Genomic DNA, 14,659 nt, shown 5'->3' with positions numbered 1-14,659 from the left:
CTAAATCAGTTAGGGAGAGTCCAGCCAGCTGCCCCAAAGTGAGCTGGGCATGACATCTCATTTTCAGCAGTAATACTGGGCTGATCCTGCTCCTCCCTTGCAAGTAAAATGGAGAAAGATTGCTGCATTGCACATGATCATGACTAGGCACAGTAAGTAGGCATGTGCATGTGAGAGTGCAAGAGCAAAGGCCTCACGAAAACACATACACACCGAGGAAAACACACATCCTGTGAGCTTTCACTCCCAGTAAAATATACTTGCAAGTGACATGAGTGCATACAGAGAGTATGTTTTGCTTGCACCCTGCAGACACTAAAACAAACGCATATGCTTATACAGTATAGTAGACACACAAAGACACAGGGTTTCAAGCTGGCTACTGAAACAGATATAAACTGTCTCCCCAGTGTGCTCTCACTCTCTGAGCAAAAAGAAAAGGAAAAACTGGAGCATACTTGAGGTCTGTTTGTGGTGTTCAGATTATTGGTTTATCCCTAGACTTCATACTGTGAATATAAAACAAATAATATCATCGAATTCCTCAAAAATGCTGTACAGCCGCAGAATCCTCATAGAATGTGGTTTTGTGCTGGTTCGCTCACTCTTTGTTCGATAATAGGGGTCAAAATGGATCTCCATGGGAAATTTCTTCTTAAAGGACCATACCAGGGCTGTCAGCTCAGAGGAAACATTGCCCAAATGTACCGTACATTCATGCCTGAAGCATTTCCATTTTGGAAACTCCGAGAGTTTCCCTCTCGGGATACCCTCAGGTCAAACTGTCAACCTTCTACCCAAGATGCCAAAATTAATAGCAAGGTTTCCATTTGCTGAGGATATTCATATTCCCTGGAGGAGGAATTCTTATATTCTGAGTCAACCCAGCAGTTGCCAGCTGTGCACAAGAAATCTGTTCTGAATCTGCCAAAATTTACTATCCACTCCAGACTCCAAAGAATAAAGAATTCAAATCTTTACACACTCCAATTTGATACAGGACAAACTTTGATTTTTAAATCCTGTGACACAGAACAGCAAACTTATAGTTATGTTGTTCATTCTATCCAACTTGTTTTCTTTCTCAAACAGTTTCGGGTATTTTTTATTTGACCGCAATAGACCATACCAGCAATTCACATCGAACAACTTTTTTTAGGGTATAGGTTGAGACAGGGGCCAGATACTAAAAATTCTAAACTATTCCAGCATGCACTCATCTGCTTTAAGGATATCACGTGTCTCTCCCTCACCAGGCAATGTAGTAGTGTGTTTTCTATCTTGTCTCAATGGCATCTCAATAATGGATAGACACCATGTCTGACTGCTCTCGCAACTTCCACTGCGTATTTATAATAGTCAAATGATGTAGACACAAGACACATCAATATTGAAACTCACTCATACACATCACTTGAAGGGTTAGTCGGACACTGGCATGAGCAGCATTTCTCCCCAAGGGACTACTTGGCTAGTACTGCTCAAATTTTCAGAGGCGACACCTGTGTAGCAGTTCACATTGAGTATTAATACTTTTTCTTCTTATTTCACTCTCAGAGGTTCACTGTCTCGCTCCCTCGCAACATTTCTCTGCTTTTCCCACTCATAATCACATCAAAGAGAAGTAGCTGCTGACACAATGAGAGGGTTGTAAATGAATCGGTCATTTTGCCTCTGTTCGGCTGTATACGGAAAACACATACAAAGACACACAAACAGCATTTTTATAGCTTCCACACTCTCTCATGGGCACATGGGTGGGTTACAGAGATGGGTTACAGAATCTCACGTGTGGGGGTGGCTGTGTCTCGTGTTATTTCATATTTTGTGTTTGCAGCATTTCCTCAAGGTGAACAGTGAAAACTAAACACACGAACAGGGGTGTGGATAGATGAGGTTCAAGGCAAGAGGAAGGAAGAGTCAAGATACAACTACAGCAGAAGTGAGGAGAACGAGAAAGCAAACAAAGAGAAAGATGGGAAGGAGTCGTCACAGGGGGATCAAAAGTGGTAAGAATGATTTGAAAGAGGAGAGGTGAGATTGCAGATAGAGTTTTTGTACAATGAACAGTGGGATAGACTCCATGGAGCTCCATTTACATTTGCACCTTGTTAGACTGACAGCCTGTCGCGCCAGACCAAGTGAAATTCAGCCCTTTCTGTATGTATGGTTGTCTGTGCCTGTCTTAGGTCCTGCACTTTGCATGACTGTCACATCACCTGTATGAAACGGCCATTAACATGATTGGTTGAATATTAAATTAAATGTAAAAACTAAGACAAGCAACTGTGAAACATTGTTTCAATGGGCCATCAATGTAAAGGGTTTGAGTTGGAGTAACAATATTCATAAAAGTAATTTAATTTAGAAATACTATTAATTTGTGTTCAGTGCTCAACTGGAGATCAGCTTAAGTGTAAAAAGTTCACTCACCTCAAAACTGACTCTGCAGAGTTTACAGTGATTATTACACAAGTGTCTCCACCACCATGTATGGCATGTGTGGTCAGTTCAAATCTAACATGGACACTGTTGTGCTCCAGACTCTGCTGTTACCTCAATAGCCAGCTGCTTTTCTGCTGTATAGCTAACAATGCTAGTATTGTTCCCTGTAGATGGTTACACAGTGATCAGCAGTGAAAGGCCTCTGCTCCAGTAAATTCACATGGATTTTAAGTTTTTTGGGTTTGCCGCAGGTTTTTCTCATAACAGAGCTTCAGGCGGGTGAGACGGAGAGAGTGAGAGAGAGAGACGGCGTGATAGAGAGAGATAGAGTGAGAACAGGAGGACAACAGCATCGGTGATAGAATTAAGGTGGAAAAAAAAAGCTCGACATCAAAAACTGCTGTAGACGTGGTTTTTTCGATGCTTGCCACAGACTCCATGGCTTTGTGAATGTTTGTCTTTGTGTGTGTGTATTTACTGTGTGTGTGTGTGTGTTTTTTTTTGCATGGACCTGTCCTTACTCAAGGTACTCTGCTGAATAATGAGTGGGATTCATGAGGAAACCTTTGATGGTGTGAGTCAGCGTGTGGTTGTATGAAGATTTTTTTTAAAAAAAATGAATTTGTGTCTATGTGGATGTGCATGTACGTGTAGCCATATGTGTTTCAATGTGGGGGACTAGGGCAGCTGAAGTGTAACGCATTCTGGGATATGTCTTAGAAATATTGAGGGCACGCTTCCACCTCCGATAGTGGCCAGCGGTACTTCTGACTTACATACATACTGTACACATACATACACACAAACACACACACTAAACGTAATCTTTTTGGCATAAACGAGGTATTTCACCTCCAGAGATATCTATGTCGGCTCTTTGGTCTTGTCTCATTTCAACACTTGAGCCTGTTTGTGTTTTGTCGGTGGCATGTTTACATTTTTGCAGCAAATTGGTCTCTTCGGCGCTCCAAACAATTTTATAAGGTAAACCAAGCTCAATCTCCCACAATCAAGCCCTCTTCAGTATCTTGAGCTGCATAAATGAGTAGTAACCATTCGTGCTGTCAACTCTGCCTGTGAACATACTCCAAAGGTTTTGCAGCCCGCCAACAGCCACCATGCAAGCATATGTTTTAACCAAACCTTTGGCAGAAAATCGTTAGGTTTTTGGAGTGACTGCTGGAGTTCCCTCTCTCTCTGGTAGAGCATTGTGGATTAGAGGGAGAATGAGGACTTTGATAATCCTCCCTCTTCTCTCTCTCTCTCTCTCTCTCTCTCTCTCTCTCTCTACTACCTCTGCCTCACACAAGCGGCGACTGACAAATCTCTGTGGGGTGGGAGGGAATGCCGTCAGAATATCATGACGAGATTTCATTGTTTTTATTGTTGTTGTTTTCACCCGGCTAACAGAAAAAGAAAAAAAAAAAACAGAATAAACAAAGGGGTCATTAGGGTCCCATGTGATATATTGTTCACAGGCATGTGATTGTCAGTGCTGGGCAAGTTACTTACAACATGAGCAAACTGGTGTGAACCCTCTATCAAACTCCTGGTAACACAGCACGTGCGCAGACCCTCTAACTATCGAAGTAACGGAGCAATACTGGGATTAGTAACTGTAATGTAATCACTGAATTTCAAACCATGATCCCTTACACTATTTAGAATAGTAATCATTTTACTGCAATGCATTACTTTTCTCTGTCCCAGTTCTTTACGTTACTTAATAACTTCACTTATTTATTATTATTATTTGCCGTTAAGTGTTAGGTTCAAAGTTCGTACCAACAATACCAACTGACAACTGAGGGAAATGAATTGCGACCCACAAACTCAGTTATAGTGAGGACATACTAGCTGATTTTGAACTAAACTCAGTCAAAGAGAAATACATGTTTTGATTTAGCCAGCTGTTTCCCAGTTTGCTGTGCTACCTTTGTAGCTCCATGCAGTCACATCTGGAAACTGTGATATTTTGGGGAATGTCACATGCACGTGCGTTGTTGTAGCTACATAAAGTTATGTACAAAGTATATTGTTTTCCCTCTCAAAACAGACCTCTGTGTCCACACTATTATAGAAGACTATTTAGAGTAAGCCAACATTTGTCATGCAGCTAGGGCTTATTGAAACAAATGCAGAAAAAAAAAAAAAAAACACAACATCATGATAATCTCCATCTCTCTGAATAAGAGGTTAGGGTAGATGAGAGGCATGATGTTTGAGCAGCTGAATTAGTTACGTAACAAACAAAATTGTCGCTCGGTTTCCAAGGGACATTCTTAAAACAACTGTATCTGTTTTTGTCAGTCATCTATCCCAGTTGGGAAGTTTCTCTGAGTTTATAATTAAAAATCTCAAGTAGTTATTTTCCGCTGCAGCAACATGAATTTCATTTGTGACTTCAATTATTTGCTTTCAACTGATACGCTAGTACAGGTCTAACCAGTGAGGGCTGCTTAATGATACGTCAGTGGTTGGGTCATCCACTGAATGAAGGTTGTGAGATACAGTACTAAAGAAAAGGGTTTCAGATATATATACACTGACTAGCAGACAGAATATGGAAACTTTTCAGGCAACAGATATGTGCTTATTGTCTCATCAACCCATGCACGAAGTAGGTTGTTAATGGGAACAAAAACCAAGAACACCCAGAACTGATAACAATCACTCATGTAGAAGGCTTTGAAATAAAAATAAAAAACTACAATACCTTCACATTTCAATTACTATTTTCATTGTATGTGAGCTGTTTAGCAAATGTAAGGAAATAATCACAACCTTTTACTTATAAATAGAAATGTGTGCTCATTTTCGCCTTTAAACCACAGCACAGTACAGTGCCACATACACACTCACATTCTCATGCGCACCCATCTCATCTTTTGTCAGTGGATTAAGTGTTAGCATTTGTGAAATCATTTGAACCCCTACAGTTTAACAGAGGAGTGCAGACAGTGTGGGTGTGTGTGTGTGTTTGTGTGCGTGTGCGTGTGTGTGTGTGTGTGTGTGTGTGTGTGTGTGTGTGTGTGTGTGTGTGTGTGTGTGTGTGTGTGTGTGTGTGTGCGTGTGTGTGCCGTGTGTGTGTGTGTGTGTGTGTGTGTGTAATTGTATGGATATGCTTTGTGAGTACCAGTTTGAGTTTTATACCAGGAAGTGAGGACATTCTGGCTGTGTGCATGTGTGTGTGTGTGTGTGTGTGTGTGTGTGTGTGTGTGTGTGTGTGTGTGTGTGTGTGTCACTGTGTTTATGCATGCAGCGTGGTGTGCGTTGGGTTTAGGATTGTGCACATTTAACAAAGTATGTCTGCTTGTGTTTGGGGCCTGCAGCGTGTGCGCGTGATTCGGCTCTGCTGTGACTACACACCAGTAAAACTGCACAAAAGGAAGTTTAAAAACAGAACTGGAAAATGAAAAAGATGAACAAATGAACTTCCCTTGGCTTGTTTTAACAGGAGGGTGTACAGCAATCAATATTATTACTGACCAAAGGGAGAGGTAGCATTTGTTTGACTATCGATTACTTCAATGCAACATCTTATATCTACATTTTAGCCTCTGTGACTCCAGACTCTCACTCTGAGGAGCTGACTAGGCATCACAGAGCATCTGAAGGAATCTGAATAGGGAAAATATGAACTTTTTTTTTTTTTTTTTAAATATGAATGAAGGTATACATATCTACACACTATCACGGTTTAGTCAGAGGCCTAAAGAAATCAGTGGGCATACTAAAAGCAGCTTCCAAGTGCAGATGTGTGTCTGCAGGCTTCAGGTTAGGGTGAGAGATGTGTTTCTAATCTCTAATCCCCTGGAATAAACTAGAATTATTCTGCCCTCCAAACACCTGTCAGTCTGTGTACCCACCATCCCAGCAATGCGTCTGGCCTGGATTTTCAGTCAGCCTGCACAACTGTGCACTGGCTTTCCTCCTGTCTTCCCCGTCCTACTCCCACTGAACCCCACCTCTCTCTCTTTTCCTTTTCTTCTCAGTTTATTAATTTCATTTGGCATCTCTGACCTGTAACCCAACCAGATAGCTCGGGAAAAAAGCTCTCAGAACTCTGGAGGGCTTCCAGCACTTTCTATTTTGCTTGTTGCTTCTCGCTCTCATCCAAACATGAGTCTGTTTGCATCACAGCCAGGCAAACTTTCTGAGTTAGTGAATCTATAATGTTACAAGTTCTAAAAATGGATTTTACAGGATAAACAACATACTAGTGAAAGGAAATAAGTAAAATGAGTAAAACTGTATCATACAGATTTTGGGGAGTATTGTCTTTCATTTCATGTATTGTAATGACATTTCAAGTGTCACAAACAGGTAATCTATCCTCAGAATTCGACAAACTGAACCCATTCTGTTAGAAAAAAGGTTACAGGTTTACAATCTGTTGCCGATACAATGGGGACTGCCCTCCTCTCAAAATGACCCAATAGGTCGTCTGTGCGAGCAGCTTATTGTGACCCAGAGTTATGTTTTATTGTTAGGCGATCTCTTGCAGTGGTAGCAATTATCACGGGGGCAAAGGAGGAAGGCAGTTGACGCTGTCTAAAGAACAACAAAGTCCGCGTAGGGAGGAGGCCGGGCTGGAAGACTGGATCAACAAAACACAAGACTTTGTCCTGTCGACATGGGAGACCACTGTTTGTTTCTCGTTTAAACCAATAGTCATCGTTGTTTCTTTTGACCATGGCTGTTCCACAACCTTCCCTGAGTGTTTATTTTTGTAACCCTGATGAAGAAGGTCCTCTAACCTTAATGAAGTACTTATTTGAACTCAAACCATGATCTCTCCCTAAACCTAACCAAGGTGTTTTTGTGCCTAAACTTAACCCAACCGGGACCATTCCATAAGCCTAACTACGTGTTTAGTACTGTTACCATGACAACGAAGGTCCGGTATGCCTGCCGCCGTGGGGGCACTATTTAATGAGACGCTCATATGAGTCCCCTCAGAAAGTAGGGATAAACAATCTATATGGTGGTTATGGTTCGAGGACTTGTTGGAATTTTAAGCTAATAGCAAATAATTACATGTTTAGTAAGTAGGAGGGTTCAGGAATATGCAAAAATAAATTCATTATTTTTTAATTAGTACCAGGCAAGACACTTGCTCTAATTTGTGTGTTTATTCTATAAGTGTCTGTAAGTGTGTGTTTGCATTGTAGGCATAAAGTACACTGAATGGGATGATAACCATGTTATGAAATAATTTAAAGATTGTCCCTTATTTTTGTTTTGTTTTCTCTTTTTTTTAATCATAGGATAAAAATCGTAACTTTCTTGTTCCTTGCAACAATTGCTCTTTAAAAACCACCCCCTAAAAAGAACCCTAAGCAAGCTTAAACACTGACGGGTTCTCACTGAGCATTAAGTCCAAGTTCAATGTGGCAAAACAGCAATGACTGTGCAACTTTATCATGAATTTGTATTTCTGTCTAAGGCCGTGTTCAGACTGATTTCAGCCCTGCCTTAAATGGGGTTATGCTGGCTCAGACGTTATGCCAACGCAAAGGACTCAAAGGTGTATTTGTCTTTCCTGCACACATTCTTGGGAGATTACTCTGTAACATGAATGTTGTAATTCTACTGTCTCCCTCATGATCGTCATTATGAAAGATTTAAAAAAAAACTGCCACCATGATAGCATTATATGGTATAAGTATACTGAAGTATTATGAACTGCTGTGCAGTGTTTTAGCATTTGGTAAGCCTTTACAGTCATGGATCTATTCCTCAAACCAGCATTCCTGAACCTTTTTCTTTTTTTTCTTTTTTTTTTTGGTTTAGGGCGGATTATTATTTTGGTTAAATTACTTTCTTTTTGTACTATTAGACAAAAAACAATAAATTTAGAATCAGGCTGATTCTGAAAACTTTTTTCAGGTCAAGAAGTTGAAACATTCAGTTTCTGTGGTCCATGGCACAAATTAGAATGCAAACAGATGCGTCAATAGAACATACCACCACAGACTCATTCAACTAAACTGTGCCTAGACATACACACATACACACAGTAGTGCATACACAGGGGTAGTAGAGATACTGTCTCTTTGTGAAACTGCAGATGTAGAGTGGGTGACAGAGCTAAAATATTTATACCCAGATCTTAGCAGTCTGTACTAAGCAAGGGAGAGAGACAGAGGGAAAGATGGATAAAGAGAGGGAATGAGGGAGAGACTTAAGAAGAGAGGCATGCTACAAAAAAGAGGGCGATGGAAAGTGTCAGTGTGTGTGTGTGTGTGTGTGAGTAAGAGGAAAAGTAGAGCGATAACAACGGAGAGGGAAAGAGAGGGAGAGAGAGATGAGTGTGCAGCACAGATGCCAAATGAATCTAGGGCAGTCCAGAAAAAAAACAAGGCATTATTCCAAAATCCACTTTGTACAAGTGTTCAAGTATGTGTCTGTAATTGTATTTTCTATATTGTTATAAGCATTCATCTAATGTGAATGTAACATGCCAGAGGCTGACATTCAAGTAAAAATACCACAACTTCCCTTTTTGCTCAATCTTTGTACTTTTTATTCATCGCCCTTTAACAATTACAGTGCTCTCTGCATCACACCCACTCTTCCTCCAGCATGTTCTGCCTCTCTCTTTCTCTCTCTTTCTCCCTCACATATCCTCAGTAAGATTTTTTTTTCCTCATCAGACATCGGACTCAAACGCTGAAGGATTTTGTGTCTGTGAGTGTGAGTGTGGGTTAATAGGGGTGGGGGGTTGGCACAAAGCAAAGATGATGGCAGATGGTGCCCTTACTTAACACACATACAGTACACACACTAAACGCTAACTAAACAGATGCATCTTTATACAGAGAAAAATGAGCACATACGTAACCATGCATGGCTCAAACATACAGTATACGCACATCTCATGAATCAAACCCCTCTTTAATTCCAAATGAAATACGCTCCTACCACTTTTATCTGCAATTATTTTAGTACGCTGAAATTTTACCATTCTACTCATTATCACAGAAAACTGCGATAATGGAAAAAAAACAGCAAAACTAATATATTTTCAGCGTCTGCAGCTACTTCTACTCGTTCAAATAAAAAAACACACACGGTCAGATGGTTATTTTGATGAAAACTTATCAAGTAAACAATTTCATATTACAGCGCACTGACAACATGAGTAAATTCTCAGTATTAGAGCATAGTTCACTGCAGTATGAGTCTGAAAATAGCACCCCTAACAGTAACAGCTGCATATTGTATGAGTCATGTCAAGCTTATTCTTCCTCAGAGATTATTAAATCCAAAAATGCATCCAAATGCTTAGCTTCACCGAAGATCAGACGAGTTGAATTAATTTTTTCTTCCTTTGTAGCCGCACATAAACACAAAGTTCCATCTGTATTGTAGTGTGGCACAGTGCAGATGCAGGCCCTGTGCCACGGTGGTGTGTCGACACAGTGCAGGGCCAATACAGGTGTACACATTACCAGCTACAGACACACTGACAAAACCCTTCCACCTCCATGCTGCAGCAAAATGTTAGCCGCACATTGTTTTCAGTGCCATAGCCCCCTGCTTCTATCACCCTGGAGGTCAGTATTGTGGGTTCCAGCCTCAGGTAACCTAGTTAATTTTTGATGTATGACGTACAAAGGAACAGGGTTGTGTCTAAAGGGGTGGCACAGGGTAGTGTAGTGTCTGGTTCAAATTCTGGCCATTTTCAGTACCTGGGCGCATCAAAACAAATCCTGTTTTGCTGTGTCCCTCTGGAGAGCTAGAAGTAGTGGCTTATGGAATGGAAAATCATGAGTAGCTGAGGTTTTACTGAAACATGAAGTTGCGACAAAGTTTTAAAAAATGTTAGAAGTCTTATATGCAGTATAGTTCTAACAAAGTGCAAAACTATGTGTTTCTTTTCAGAGTATTTGTCAAAGCAAGATGTTTAAATTTTAAAAACAATATAGTTAAATGAGCCATTTTGAAAGACACGAAGAAAGCCTTTGTGTGTATTAGAGAGTTCCGCCGCAGGCTATGGAGGTCCCCTCTGATAGGCAGACATCAGCCAGGGTGGCAAGTCCCCTCTCAGAAACTTTTAAAATAAAATTACAAAAGCAATTTTGCAATTACATTATGAAAATGTTCATACAAACATCAAAGCACCCACATATACACATTGCTTCAGCGTGACACTACAAGAGAACCAACACCGTCCCACAGACACGCATCACTACACCCCCCTCTTTCTGCTCAACAACTTTTCTCCGTCAAAACATTTTGTCAGTATAACATTCCACTACTTTGTCACTCCAATTACAGTCATAAAGCACTGAGTTGTGAATCTGTTAATGTGAGAGAATAAAATGGAGAATTATTAGATGATTGGCCTGAACCTAAACACTGCTGTGGGTTAACTGAACACTGGCATTTGGGTTTCAATCTTTCTTATCAACCCCCACATTGTTTACTGACTAGTATTATTCCCCCATGCACATGGGGCTATGGGGGTAATGAAAAAGAGGACACCTACACAAGTGAAGTGAATGGACAATCGTTCATGAAGTTTGACTCCAGCTGATTTCAGGTAGCACATGTTTGGATCGTGCCATTCTACTGCAGGGCACTTTATGCTCGAAATTGGGCTGAAAACACTGAATTACACTAGTTTCTCCAGATGTTCCATCAACTTTCTCCCTATGAATATTTCAGTTGGGTTAACAGGAATGAGACATGCCTGTACCGGCCTACTACAGTATCTGTTATTTAAGGGCTTGAGGTGGCGTTGAATATTTGTGGTTCACTAACTTTTCATTACTCCATATTCATTGCCTTTCTTCTTTCCTATACACTGTAATATTCTTGTTTCCCTTATCTGTTTCATGATTACTCCTCTTTGTTCCTTCCCTCATTTCTCCTTTTTCCTAGCCTCTGTCTGTCTTCACTTTCTGCAGTCACATCTCAACCTACCATGGAAAGGAAAACTGTGGTTTCCCCTATCAACACTTCCACACTCCGCAAAAGTACTGCTAATGAAACTGCATCTGAAACTTGTCGTTGCTGTTGCATTTCTGAAACCTTGTCAGCGAATTACTGTCTGCCGTGTCTCTCAGTCTCTTGCCCAAGGAGACCTCCCACAGGTTCCTGGCAGTGAAGGAATGACGGTTGTTGTGAAACATGACTGTCGTATTGATTGCACAGAGCACTGCAACAGCTGATAGGCTGAAAGAGAGCACAGTGTGCTATGGCCAAGGATGTGATGTGGAGGAGTGAGCAAGTGTGAATGTCCCCCAAGGGTTATCCCTCTCAGGATCTTTGTATAATCCTTCCTGATGGATAGAGAAATCAATTTGGAAGCATGGCTGGGAAAGGATGGCCAGGGGAAGTGGAGCAGATGGGGAGGCCTAAAGATCTTAGATTGCCAATTGTGGACCAGAGAGCTGATAATCCTGATTCCTTTGAATATAAATTTAGGATAAAAAAAATATGCAAATGCTACTCAGCAGAACAGCCCTGCAATCAGAGAGGCATCTTTTTTATGCAAAATTGTACAAAAGTTCATATCATACATAGATATAAAGTTTGATACATATGTATTTGGACAATGACGCAATTTTCATAATTTTGCCTCTGTACACCACCACAATGAATGTGAAACAAAGCCATCAAAATGTGAAGAAATGAAGGAGGCCATTCTTAGGCTGAAAAAACAAAATTATCGCACAGATGGCAGAAACTGTAGGAGTGGCCGAATCAACAATTTGGTACATTCTGAAAAAAGAGAAATGCACTAGTGAGCTCAGCAACATTAAAAGGCCTGGAAGGCCACCGGAAACAACTAAAATGGATGATGACTGAATTCTTTCATTGTTGAAGGAAAAAACCCTTTACAACATCTATCCAGGTCAAAATCACTCTCGAGGAGGCAGGTGTATCATTATCAAAGTCTTCTATCAAGAGACGCCTTCATAATTGTAAATACAGATGGCTTACCACACAGTGCAAACCACTGTTAACACTCAAGAACAGAAAGGCCAGATTAGAAAAGCCTCCCCAGTTCTGGAACAAGATTCTTTGGACAGATGAAACCAGGATGAACTGGTACCAGAATGATCGGAGGAGAAAAATATGGAGAAGGAAAAGAACGGCTCATGATCCAGAGAATACCACATCATCTGTCAAACATAGTGGAGACAGTGTTATGGCACGGGCATGTATGGCTTCCAATGGAACTGGGTCACTGGTGTTTATTGATGATGTGACTGCTGATAGAAGTAGTAGGATGAATTCTGAAGTGTATGGGGCTCTACTATCTGCTCAGATTCAGCCAAATGCTGCAAACTGATAGGAAGGTGCTTCACAGTACAGATGGATAATGACCCAAAACATATTGTGAAAACAACCCGAGAGCCTCTCAAGGCGAGGAAATGGAATATTCTTCAATGGCCAAGTCAGTCACCTGACCTCAACACAACTGAGCATGCTTGTCACTTCCTGAAGACAAAACTGAAGACAGAAAGTACCAACTGAAGGCGACTGCAGTAAAGGCCGGCCAAAGCATCTCAAGGGAGGAAGCTCAGCCCATGATGATGTCCATGGGTTCCAGACTTCAGGCAGTCATTGACTGCAAAGGCTTTTCATCCACGTATGAAAAATAATAATCCTTGTGTTATGTTGGTTTATCCAATTACTTTTGAGACGCTGAAATAGGGAGTATTTATTAAAATGGCCGTGATTCTTAAACGGTTAATGCAATATTTTGCTAAACCCCTTGTATAAAAAGCTGAAAGTCTACAGTTCAATCAAAACAAAGCATGACGGTTTTGTTTCAAATCCATCATGGTGGTGTACAGAAACAAAATTACAAAAATTTTGTCACTGTCCAAATAGTTATGCACATCATGGATGAAAAAGAAAAGATGAATAATACATGAGATTAGTTAAATGTCCAATAGACATTTTTTGGCCATATAGTAAATTGCAGTTAAGTAATTAAATTAAATTTTAGTGTTTAATTTATCATGATTGAAATCATGGTGCCATTTGCCAGTTTTTCTAACAGTGATTGTGTAAACGGACCTTTTACAGCATCAGTGACATTCGTGACTCGTTGTCTGTGTATTTAATGACTTGTCAATCAACCTGTCAGCCTCTCGCAGCAGGTTTCAACCCTCTGGTTAGAATTTTGGTAGTGAAGTGACACTTCTCTTTACATTTGGATCAAAGATTGTGCCTTTAAGGTTGCGTTTGTGTCTACAGCATGGAGTTGCTAATGGCAACAGCACAACAAAGTCAGTTGTTGATAGTGAGCTACCGTAGCATGTGATTTAGTGACTAAGAGAGAGAGATCATGAATAACAGATACAGTCAGTCAACTAGTCAGCTAAGCGGTCAGTCACCCTCCTGGCCACCTGCTCTGGTCCATCAGTAATCATCAAACTGGTAGAAACACACACTACACATGACCATTGCATATTGCATATTGCATTTTGAATATATTTTATGTCACTCCCAGAAGGTTTGTTCTGTCACACGGGAATTATGGGTAAGTATAAGTATATAAGTGAGTTTAAGATCTCTGTATTTTGCTGGTTGTTAATCAGTTACAAAACATCTTCAAAATCTCGCCCATGTGATCAGCATGCACTGTAGTAGCATGACATCACTGCCTGCAATCCAATACATCAATACCATCATCTCTTTGACCTGCATCCAAGTGCAAGGGAAATTAATTAGGTCAGCGGAGTCTGAGCCAATGTCTTGGCCTCTCAATGCACTGAGGTCAAGAAAATATAATAGCAATAATGGCTTTCATTATTTATCATTCATAGCTACTCAAGCTCCTACTCATCTGGCTCCCAATTCTCCAAGACAATTAATAGAAATTCCAGGTAACTCTCGAGCTATGGAGAGAGACTGCCAGAACATTTTTTTTTATTCATCCCAGTAACAACTGCCATGCCATTTTTTTTTCAATCATTTACCAGACTAAATTTTCAAATTCAGAATATACCCACATACAATGAGTATTTGGTTCATATACTGTACTTTATGTATTTTTTTCTTCTTATACATAGATAATTGTAATGTCATTTTTGGTGGCATTATGTTTTTATTTAATTAATTGCTTTCCTTTACTGAATTCAGTTTTTATGCCGCTGCAGCAATCCAGTCTTCCACTGGCATTGTTGTCATCTTTTTCTGCTTATTTCGAACACAAAGTGCCATCCACAGTATCCGTTTGCATGTC

This window comes from Xiphias gladius, chromosome 3, assembly GCF_016859285.1.
Source record: "Xiphias gladius isolate SHS-SW01 ecotype Sanya breed wild chromosome 3, ASM1685928v1, whole genome shotgun sequence".
Classification (NCBI taxonomy): Eukaryota; Metazoa; Chordata; class Actinopteri; order Istiophoriformes; family Xiphiidae; genus Xiphias; species Xiphias gladius.
The sequence above is the reverse complement of the archived record's forward strand: the minus strand, read 5'-3'. Positions refer to the sequence as shown.